General features: G+C 38.6%; 1 non-coding gene across 1 annotated transcript; it reads left to right on the top strand.

Annotated features, from left to right (window-relative positions):
* Window positions 1-6,791: 6,791 nt before the first annotated feature.
* On the top strand, window positions 6,792-6,900 carry LOC136511455 (small nucleolar RNA R71). Its single transcript, XR_010772716.1, has one exon. It is a non-coding gene; the product is annotated as a small nucleolar RNA R71 (small nucleolar RNA).
* The last annotated feature ends 3,697 nt before the right edge of the window (window positions 6,901-10,597 follow it).

Below are 10,597 nucleotides of genomic sequence, written 5' to 3' on the forward strand. Positions count from 1 at the left end.
AATCTTATATGGAGCTCATAGGAGTGGAAAAAGCATGAAAGAGCATACTTGCAATACATATATTGTTAAATCAAACCTTAGATCCAAAGAGAGTTGAGTCATACAATCAAATCAAGATGTGCATGTGTGTGGATGTATGGTATATATATTTGGTGGCTAACCTAATTCTACTGTGCTCCTTGAAAACTTATCTCTTTTTCTAGAATTTGAAAACAAAACCTTTGCAAGAAAATATGGGCTATCTTATTCATCTCTTTCTTTCTTCTCTTCTTTAGGCGGGCATGTCACACCCGATTTTAAGGATAAAATGGGATGCATAATCTTATGGGCACCTAGAGATCAGTCACACGCATAAACCGATAAATTATAGATAGTATCATCACAAGTGTTTTTACATCACGTATAATAAGACTGAGTCTTCACATAAATATAGTAGAAGTACAAAGAAAAATCTCCCGTGAAAGCTCCATATCATAGGGACATCAACTGGTTGACCATAAGTCTAGTAATCCTCAGGAAAGTCGTCATTACCATAGCCATTGGTTACCCATCTAGGATTTTTATCCAAATAATAAAAATAAACAAGCGTAAGTATGTGTCGTACTCAACAAGTGTAACATAGGGTTCATGAGGCTCAAAAGGCTTGACACAGGTTTAACAGCATTCAGCTTTTAATTGTCACAATTTTAGCATAAGAGTAGCAACAAGTTATTTTAATCCCATAATAAACACATGATCAATGTAAACATGAATAATGAATAGCATGAACAGATAATTCTTAGTGATCATCTATTCCATAAGGGTTCCAAGGCTGCTCGTGACCGTGAGCATGGCTGATATACTAGTTTTACACTCTGTAGAGGTTGTACACTTTCACTATGAGTCGTGATACCTATATGCCTAGATTAATAACTCCCAAAACACTTCCAAGGTGAGTAGGCATAGTTCACTATGAAGCCTTTCAAAGGTTTGTCTAACAAGTTAGGGCCATTAGATTCACTCAGCAAATAGATATAGGAACCCTCTGTCGAATGGCAAAATTCCATCACGGCTATACACATAAGTGTAGAGGCTATACTATACCTGATTCAGCAAGCCATTCTTATGCCATAAAGATAACCTCTAACAAGCTAGAAAAGGTCCTCATACTGAGCTAAAGCTAGAGCCATGTGGCCCTCACAGCTGTACTATAAGTCCCGGATGATCACTTGCAGATAAGTCCTTAGGGAGGAGAATCTAAAGCATTTAGAAAGTAGCTAAATACTCCAGCCCCCTATTTCCAAGATGCTAAAAAGTCATATTTTAATGTTTATTGCATATACCATTAGTCAAGTTACAAGATCATGGTTTAGTTGAGCACTAGCAAAGCTACCCAATGCATACCCATAGGAGACAAGGTATACGTTCAATTCTAGGGAATCCCTATCAAAGTGACACATGCAATATGAATTAAATGTATTCAACTTGATAGGAAACAAGGATGATCCCATGCTATACTTGCTTTGAACAAAGTGTTCCTGCTGATCCTACACGTCAAAGTAGTACTCTTGATCACCCATGAATTGCTCATCGTCTATACTCGATAATCACATCAACATACAGACATCTAGAAGCAATCATGCAGAGCAAACAACGACTATAGATTAGAATAGTACACCAACAACATAAAATCAAGATGAAAAGTTTGTAAAACGAATCTACGTCTCGCTATGAACACATAGACGCGAAGATCACAAAAATCAAAGCTAAAACGTAGAAGTTATGAATTAAACAAGATTTCCTTTATTAAAATAATAGATTAAATCTAACCTCAAATTTTAAAAGTTGAAAACATACTTAACAGTAGTTTGAACATGTAGATTATGCAATTATGAATCTAATGCAACTTAAACAGATCAAATTGGAGTTAAAACGAAAATTTTAGGGCTAAAACAAAATTAGTGGCAAAACTATAAATAGAGAAAACGTATTTTGAATCTACTAGAAGGAAACTACGCTTTCAGAATAGGAAAACATATTATGGAAATATGCTATGGACTGTGGGTTTAAATATAAAGAACTCAAGGGGCTCTTTAGCAAATGTGACAGACGAAGGGGTATGGTGAGATATGAGCCGTGGGATCTAATCCGGACGGCTCAGATTAGATGAGGGAGAGAGAGAGCAGACCAGTCGATTGGAACAGTGCCGAGCATGGTGGCTTCCAAGGCCGACAGTGAAGGAACTCACCGGTGCACATGGTTAGGGCCCTAGAGGCCATAGTTTGATGAACCGAGAGCTCAAGATCAAAGAGGAGACAAAGGCGAACTCACCAATGGGCTTTACGCAGACGAAGGCGGGACTGCAGCGACGTGCGGCTCAGCAGGGCGAACGATGAGCATAGCGACGCTAGGTTTCATGGTGGCACAATGATTTAGTGAGGTGGCTGTGGCTCCGAGGCTTGAGATGGAAACAGAGGGGTATGAGGGATGGGAGCCTTGGTATGGCAAAGAAGGAGGCATGGCGGTCACAGACTCCGGGGTGGCACAGAGTCGGGCTCGGTGGCAGTGTCCAGTGTGGATATGCGCGGGAGAAAGAAGACTACTATCTAGCGGGCCCCACCAGTCAGCGAGAGAGAGAGACAGAGTGGGCTTCGCGTTGCTGGGCCACGGAGAGAGGGAAACGGCACGGCGATGCTGGGCTGTTGCGGAGAAAAAGAGAGCAGGCCACGCAAATGAAGGACTGGGCTACAGTGGAGGCCGATGTAGTGGGAAGAAATGGGCCGTCGTAGGAAGAAAAAGAGAATGGGCCAAAAACAGGGAGAGGAAGGAAAAGAAAAGTAAATCCATTTTCATTTTCTTAAACACAATTTTCAATTCAAATTCAAATTCAAACTTAAATCCTTTTGCAAATTTTGATCAAACCCAAGCATCACAAAAATAGGTATGCATCGACATGAATGCACAAACATGTATGTGGACCTTATATTTGATTTTAATTTTAACAAAGTTATTATTTTTTTCTAAATCTAAATGCTCACAAAATACATAATTAAATCAAATTTACCTATTTTAAATTGAGGCAAATTTTAGGGTGTTACAGGGCATCTGAGTACCCATTGTTTTAGATATCTTAGAAACTTGACCCTTTTTTCAATACTCTTTATTTTTTTGAATAACTTTTGTAAAGCCACGTGCTTCTTTGTCTGCAACAAAACTTTTAAGAGATAGCAACAAGAATTTCAGAGCATTTATTTGGGGGATATCCTATAGGGTATATTTTTCGTGTTCACTCCCAATATAGGAGTAAAACATTTTTGAGTGGATCTAAATAGAATGGCATCTTTTTGCGCCTACCCCAGTGTAGGAGTAGTGCATATGTGGGTGGTGTGTACATGATTTTGATTTTAAGAGCATGACAAACCTCTCATAAGGGTCAATAAAGCTTGACTAAATTCAATGCAAAAGCAAGCAGCATATATGAGTAGAAGTTTTTCTAGTCTAAATATCATTTATGGCTCTAGTAGGAATTCAAGCTTTGTCATACAAGGAACTCATCATAAAACATTTTTATATTTTTCAAAAGATAAATCTCTAGAACTCTAGTATCACTTGGAACAAGATAAACAGCAGCTCAGACCTTCTCATATCATATCCGTCAATTACCTAGACTTTGATCAAGCATATGCTACCCATGAGTTTCAAGTTCAGAGTAAATTCTTCGATCAAAATAATCTTATCCAAAACTCGAGAGAATTCAAGGCTAAAAACTAGGTACTTGAAAGGAATTATGATAGAGCAACTATTCATCATTTCCATTGTAAGCAATTATCTTCCGAGTCCATTTATTTATTTAGCTCTTAAAAACATAAAACTAGACACGCACTTTTTATTTTATTTTCAAGATTTAAGATCACACCTTAATAATATTTATATATATAATTAATTAACTAAGATAAATTTTTATTTTGTTTTAGTTCATTATGCATCTCTTTTATTTCTTTAGCTAATATAAAACAAATTTACTAATAGTAAAACTAAAGGAAGGAAATACTTAGCTAGATACACGAGGGATGCTCCTCCCCCAAGCTGGATGTTGCCATGGTCAATTGTTGGATGTTGATTGATCTTTCTCAGAGCGGGTTTATCAGCGTATGTCCTTCTCATCTACGAGTGGAGTGAGATGAAGATAGCCGAGTGATCTTGCTCTTGATCTTGTGAATCATCCTACAAAATACTCCAACAAGAACAAACTCGTGGCTCGATTAAGATATGGGGTTAGCGGTCAGCCATTTATAGATTTGTTCTTGTGGGTTTTATATAGATTTTCTAATGGTAGAATTTTAACAGGATGTCTATCTATTATTTTTGGATTTTCTATTTTTTTATATGCAAGAAAGAAAATATGTAGGCATAGTATATTTTTTTTATTTTTATGCCACCATGGTGAATATTCCTTGGGCTTGTTACACCATGAAAATTATTCACATGGGGCTTAAGGATGCAATAATATTTTTATTTTCTTTTCTCATGCGATGATGATCTGCAGTAGTAAAACTTTTTATTTTTCTTTATATGAAATATAACTATATGTATGCATATATTTTTTACTAATACAATGCTAATGTAGAAAAGTACATATGCTAAAGTAAGAACAATTCATGCAATACTGAAAATAAATATGGATAATTACCGATATTAGCTCACGACAAGGGTTTGGACTTTTAAGTCCTCCGGAGAGTACTTTACTCTAGTCTTATTCATTCTTCGGGTGCATCATCTGATCTTGGTGATGGAGACCCTGATGATTGCACCTCTTGTGATTCTAATGATGTCACCTTCTCCTTCCACACCTGCTTGGCAGGTGGACTTGACTTAGGCGGTGTAGGCTCCTTTTTCACAAATTCTTTAGGTTGTTCATCTTCTTCCCATCCACTCTTCGGGGGTTGGTTCTTTCGGCATTGTGATGATCGACATCTCTTCCTAGAGTGGGTCTTCTTCGGCTACTCATAAGTAGTATAACTATTGAAATAACAATGTACCTTTTCTCTAGGGAATTGGAAGTGGACTTGTCTAGATCCGACATTGGTGGTGTTGAGGAATGGTCTTCCCAGGATGATGTGTGTATCATCTTCTTTTACTCCCATGTCTAAAACCATGAAGTGAGCAGGCGTAAAGTGGTCATGTATTCTTACCATAACGTCCTTTGCTATTCCTTCTAGGAATCAGAATGATTGGTCCGCCATCTGCACTGCATATATGTAGGGTATAAGGGTTCGTTACCAAATAAATATTCATATGTTACCTTGGACATTATGTTGACACATGATCTAGTTTCGTAGAAGGCCTTGTGGAAGATTCTTTGTCTAATGGTGCACTCGATCGTCAATACACCAGGATCATCCTTCTTGGCAAGGAATGGTGAAGCGAGGAGGTGGTCGTACTCTGATCTAAGTATGTTAATCATGTTAGTTGATTCTTCTAGTGACTACCTAGCCTTGTTCTTCCTTCTTCACCTGTTATTCTTCTTCTTAGTCATTGTTATCTCTTCAGATGGGTACGATGTTTGCGGATGTCCAGGAGATTGCATGATACGATTCTTGAAAGAAAACTTCTCTTTCTTGTCCATGATTGTGAAACAGATCTTGGCACTATATGCGTAGATGATGGCCTTTGTGGTGCTTAGGAAAGGTCAGCCCAAGATGATGGGTTCCCTTTTCATTTCCACCTGTCTCCAAAACCACAAAGTCTATGGAAATATATGATTGTCCCACTCAAATAATGGCATCTTCATGAACTCCCTTGGGGTAGCAGAGTGACTGATCTACAAGCTACAAACACATATTTGTGTATAACAAAGGACCTCCTAGGATTTTCTCATAAATTACCTTAGGCATGATGTTGACACTTGATCCAAAGTCACAGACAGCTTCCTAGAAGATGTGAGGTCCAATGGCGATAGGGATGACAGGTCTCCCTGGGTCGCTCTTCTTTTTTGGCAAGGTATAATCTATCCACCTTCTCGTCGATGGCTCCGTATAGTAGTAAGTTGCATTGTGAATATCGACATGATTTGCAGTTTCTAGATCTTCTGGTTGCCTTGGAATCTTACCTTTGTCGGATGGAGGAACAACAACCACCAGCTGAGCTATTTGTGATTCTATCATTTTATTAAAGCTATGTTGGTTCTTAATAGCAGAAGCAAAGCTATCCATTCTATTACTTATATTTTCTAGCATTTTATCATTGGTAGCTACCTTCTTAGATAATCCTTCCATGAGTCTAGATTGGCTGCAATTAATTCTCTCAAGGGTGGTTGATTAAAGTTATTATAATTGTTACCTTGAGGGTTACCTTGGTGGTTACTTTGGTAGTTTAGCCTCTATTGCTGGTTCCATCCTTGATTTTATTGAGGACGATAGTAGTGGTTATTGATGAAATTCATATCCTCATGTGTTTTAGGATAGTTGTTCCCTGAATGCCCAATGTTTCCACACTCTTCACATGTCATGCGGGAATCATGAATGTGCTTGACTTCTTTCTTCTCATTAGCTCGGTCTTCGAGCTTCTTCATCAGCAGGTGCATCTTGATAGATAGCATATCTACCTCCTTGAGTTGATGCATACCTCCACCTCTCTTATGGGTCTAAAGATGTTCTTCATTTCTACCTTGGTTGGAGGCCATCTTCTCTACAAGAGCTACTGTAGCTGGAAGCGTGAGTGATAAAAATGCACCTTCGGCAGCAGCATCCATAGTCTCATGGGTACTGTTGGTTAACCCATGGTAGAAGGTCTTCATGAGTAGCCAATTTTCTATCCCTTGATGGGGACATTCTATAATGTAGTCTTGGAAGCATTCACATGCCTTAGGGATAGATTCATCATGTTGTTGCTGAAAACTTGAAATTCTCACACATAGAGCATTGGTCTTGCCCGTGGAAAAGAACTTGGCTAGGAAGGCAGTGGAGCAGTTATCCCATGTAGTATTCCTATCTTTGTTGGTGTAGAACCACTGCTTTGCCTTCCCCAAGTGTGAGAATGGGAAGAGGCGAAGTAGTATGGCGTCCATGGTTACTCCTTTGATGGTGAAAATGCTACAGATCTCCAGGAAGTGTTGGAGATGTGCACTCGCATATTCATGTGCCTTTTCACAAAATTGGCTAGCTTGCACCATGTTGATGAGAGCTGGCTTGAGCTCGAATCCATTATCTCCAACATTGACATTAGGTCTAGTATGGATGTTGGCAATGGTTGGAACAGAGAATTCAAGAAGAGTCTTGTCAGCTATGGCTTCAAATTCTGGTGTGAAGCTTTGCCTTATCCGGTTGTTTTCTGATTATGAAGCTGGGACTTTCTTAAGTTTGGCTCTAGTTCTACTAATTAATGCTTCTAGATTGTCAACGTAGTTAATTGGAAGGTCAAAACCAATCATACATTACCTTGCATAAGATACACAAATAGACAAAAGAAGGGTAATCCTACTTGAGCAGGGATCAATGGTTATCTCGATCACATCAATAAGCATAAGTTTATCAATGCTTCCTTTGTCTAGCTACCTTCCCTAACAACGGCGCTAGAAATGCTTGTTGACATTCCTTAGCGTCGTTACTAAGAACAAAGTTGAATCTAGTCCCCAGCAACGGCGCCAGAAATGCTTGTTGGTATTTATTAACTTGTCACTTGTTTTAGTAGCCACCTATTAATTACCTACATCTTCTAACATTACTTTACTAGGTTATCATCCCTAGTGATGGTGCCAGAGATGCTTGTTGGTACTGCCTAACATCACAACTAGAATAATACTAAGTAGTTCTTTATGATTTTAATTAACTAGAAAGAATATAAAGATATATGAATGAAAAGGAATCTGCAAGCGTACAGATAATTATACCATTGTAGCACTTCACCTGAGAGTATTCTAGGTATCGTTATTTATATTTTTACCACAGGGAAGGTCTAGCATGAACAAGTATTGATAACTTATACTATTGATTGAGAAGTAAACCATAACCAATATTCTACTCATAACAGGGGTAAGTCATAGGATAATATATATATATATATGATAAGTATTGATCATCAATAATGATAAATCACTCAGAGTACTCCTTTCTATAGCATTAGCATTGTCAGGTAGAATATTAGAGGAATAATTCCTAAGTCATTCTTAATTACAAGTAAAAGCATACATTGATTAGTGCAATTACACCTAGTAATCATGGCTAAGATCATCTTTATATCTACATTTAAGGGATATTACTAAGGAATATTAGGAACAGGGCTTGCCCTTCCTTCGTAACCACATCCTACGTGCTACCTATATCTAGGAGTGGACTACAAAGGACTCAATGGGAGTGTCACATCCAAGATCTACCACATGGCCCAGAATATAGGGTGTATCCGCGGGTAAACAATGTATAAGCACCACGCTTACACAATGTTGACCACTCACCCCATGTACTTTGGAGCGAGCACTTTGCGAACTTATGCATTAACATAATGATAAACTAGCTATACTAAGTATATAATCAAAGTAGACAATGAATATTATAACAAAGAACAAGAACAAGATTAATACTAATATTGTCATAACAATTATAGCAAGCATATAAAAATAATGGAGATACAAAGGAGAGGGGGTACAAAGATTATACCAAACTATGCTCTTGACACAATCGGGAATCCAAGCGAAGCTTGCTTGCCTCCCTCTAGACCTAACCTAACTAGCTATGCCCTAGAATTGATGGAGCTCTAAGGATGATTAGGGTTTCTATCTTCTCAAATGACTTGATGCCTCAGGGGGGTGGCAGGGGCTGGTATATACAAATGTGAGCCCTTGGATCAAATTGACTTAAGGAACAGCGTAGATGTAACCTAGGAGGTGGTGGAGAACCGACATTGGGACGCAAAGGCTGATAGTGGGGCCCTAGGGGCCGAGCGGCCTATAGGTGAGGCCGGGTAGCCTCTTCCTCTCTGCCTCGGCGTGGTGTCCTCTAGAACCTTCTAGTGTCTGTTTTGTGGTGGATAAGCACAATTAAATCTAACATGTAGGTCCACCTTATGGTTTTCTGGTTAAACCCTGTAGAAAATACAGATTCACCAAAACTCATGGAATTTATTAGTTTAAACCCCTAGACCTTTGTTGGTGATCATATTTATGCCCTTATTCATGTTTCTTTGACGGTTTATAATGGTTGTTAACTACCGTCAACAGTCCGCTAGTGTGCTTACTATTTTTAGGGGCAAGGGTCCTCATATTGAGCAGATTGTAGATGTAAGCATTTCTCCTCCTAGTGATGATTTGGCCATCTTATCTAAAGAGAAAGTGAAATGCTTACAACACAATGCTCAAGCTACTAATGTCTTATTTAATGCTTTGAGTGAAGATATTTTTTATGCCATCATATTTGGAGATGGTGAACCTTCTTGACGATGCTCATCTCATTTGGACCACACTCAAAGAAAGATATGACAAGTCTAAATGTGATGAGAAGTTTCTCTCATTGGAGGAACCACTTGAGGAGTGCTCAACTTCACCAACAAATGAAGAGCCTCAAGTGATTCTCCCAAATGGTCAAAGTGATCATGCCACATCCACTCTCTCACCAACATATGTGGAAGGTAATGAAATGGTGATTGAGAACACTACTTTTACATGTAGTACTTCTACTTCCTCTAGTTCTTGTGTGACTTACATTTTGAAGGAAGAAGAAGCTTATGATCAGCAGAGGCCAAATGATGAATCCACCTCACCAAGAAGCTCAACTCTCTATGTCACTTCTTATGTGGGTCTCATGGCAAAGAAAGAGAAGAATGTCGCAAGTGAGAGTGAGAGTGAAAGTGGAAGTGGAAGTGGAAGTGAAAGTGAGAGTGAGAGTAAAGATGAGAGTGATGATGTTGAGTTCAATCAACACTTGGCACGTCTAAGCAAGAAAGACAAGTTGATGGTGCTCAAGCTCATAGAGAAAATTCAAGAGCAAGAAGAAACACTTCACGACCAAGAAGAGTTTCTCATCAACAAGATCAAATGCTTGGAGAAGTTGACCAAAAAGCATGAAAAACTTAAGTGCTCTCATGCTAGTTTGGTCTAAAGGTATGAAAACTTGTCAATTGAGCAAACTCGTACTATTAACTCTCTATCTTGTGTTGCTCAATTAGAAGATGAGAATTATATGCTTAAGAACAAGGTGAAAAGGCTCACTATCAAGAATGAGATCTTACAAGAAGATCGTGATGAGCTCTTGTGCTCTCATGAGAAGCTTATGGATTCTCATCTCATGCTAGAAATAGCTCATGAGGTTGTGGTAACAGTGGTAAAATCATACCAACCTCACACTCACAAGTGCACATGTACACAAGTTCCATATATTTTATCATGTGCTAACAATTGTTTCTCTCAAGCGCCAACCTTCCGTTGAGCATGTACTTGTAGAAGTTTGTGATGATTCCATTACAAAAGAAAATAAAGAGCTCAAGGAAGAGGTTGAGAGGATAAAAGGGACTTGATTCAATTGAAGGGAAAGTGCAATGCTCAACCTTCTTAAGATAACTGTGAATATATGGTGAAGAAGCTTGAGAAGGGATCAACCGAAGCATCCATGAAACCCCATCGATAGGGTCT

This window comes from Miscanthus floridulus, chromosome 1, assembly GCF_019320115.1.
Source record: "Miscanthus floridulus cultivar M001 chromosome 1, ASM1932011v1, whole genome shotgun sequence".
Lineage (NCBI taxonomy): Eukaryota > Viridiplantae > Streptophyta > Magnoliopsida > Poales > Poaceae > Miscanthus > Miscanthus floridulus.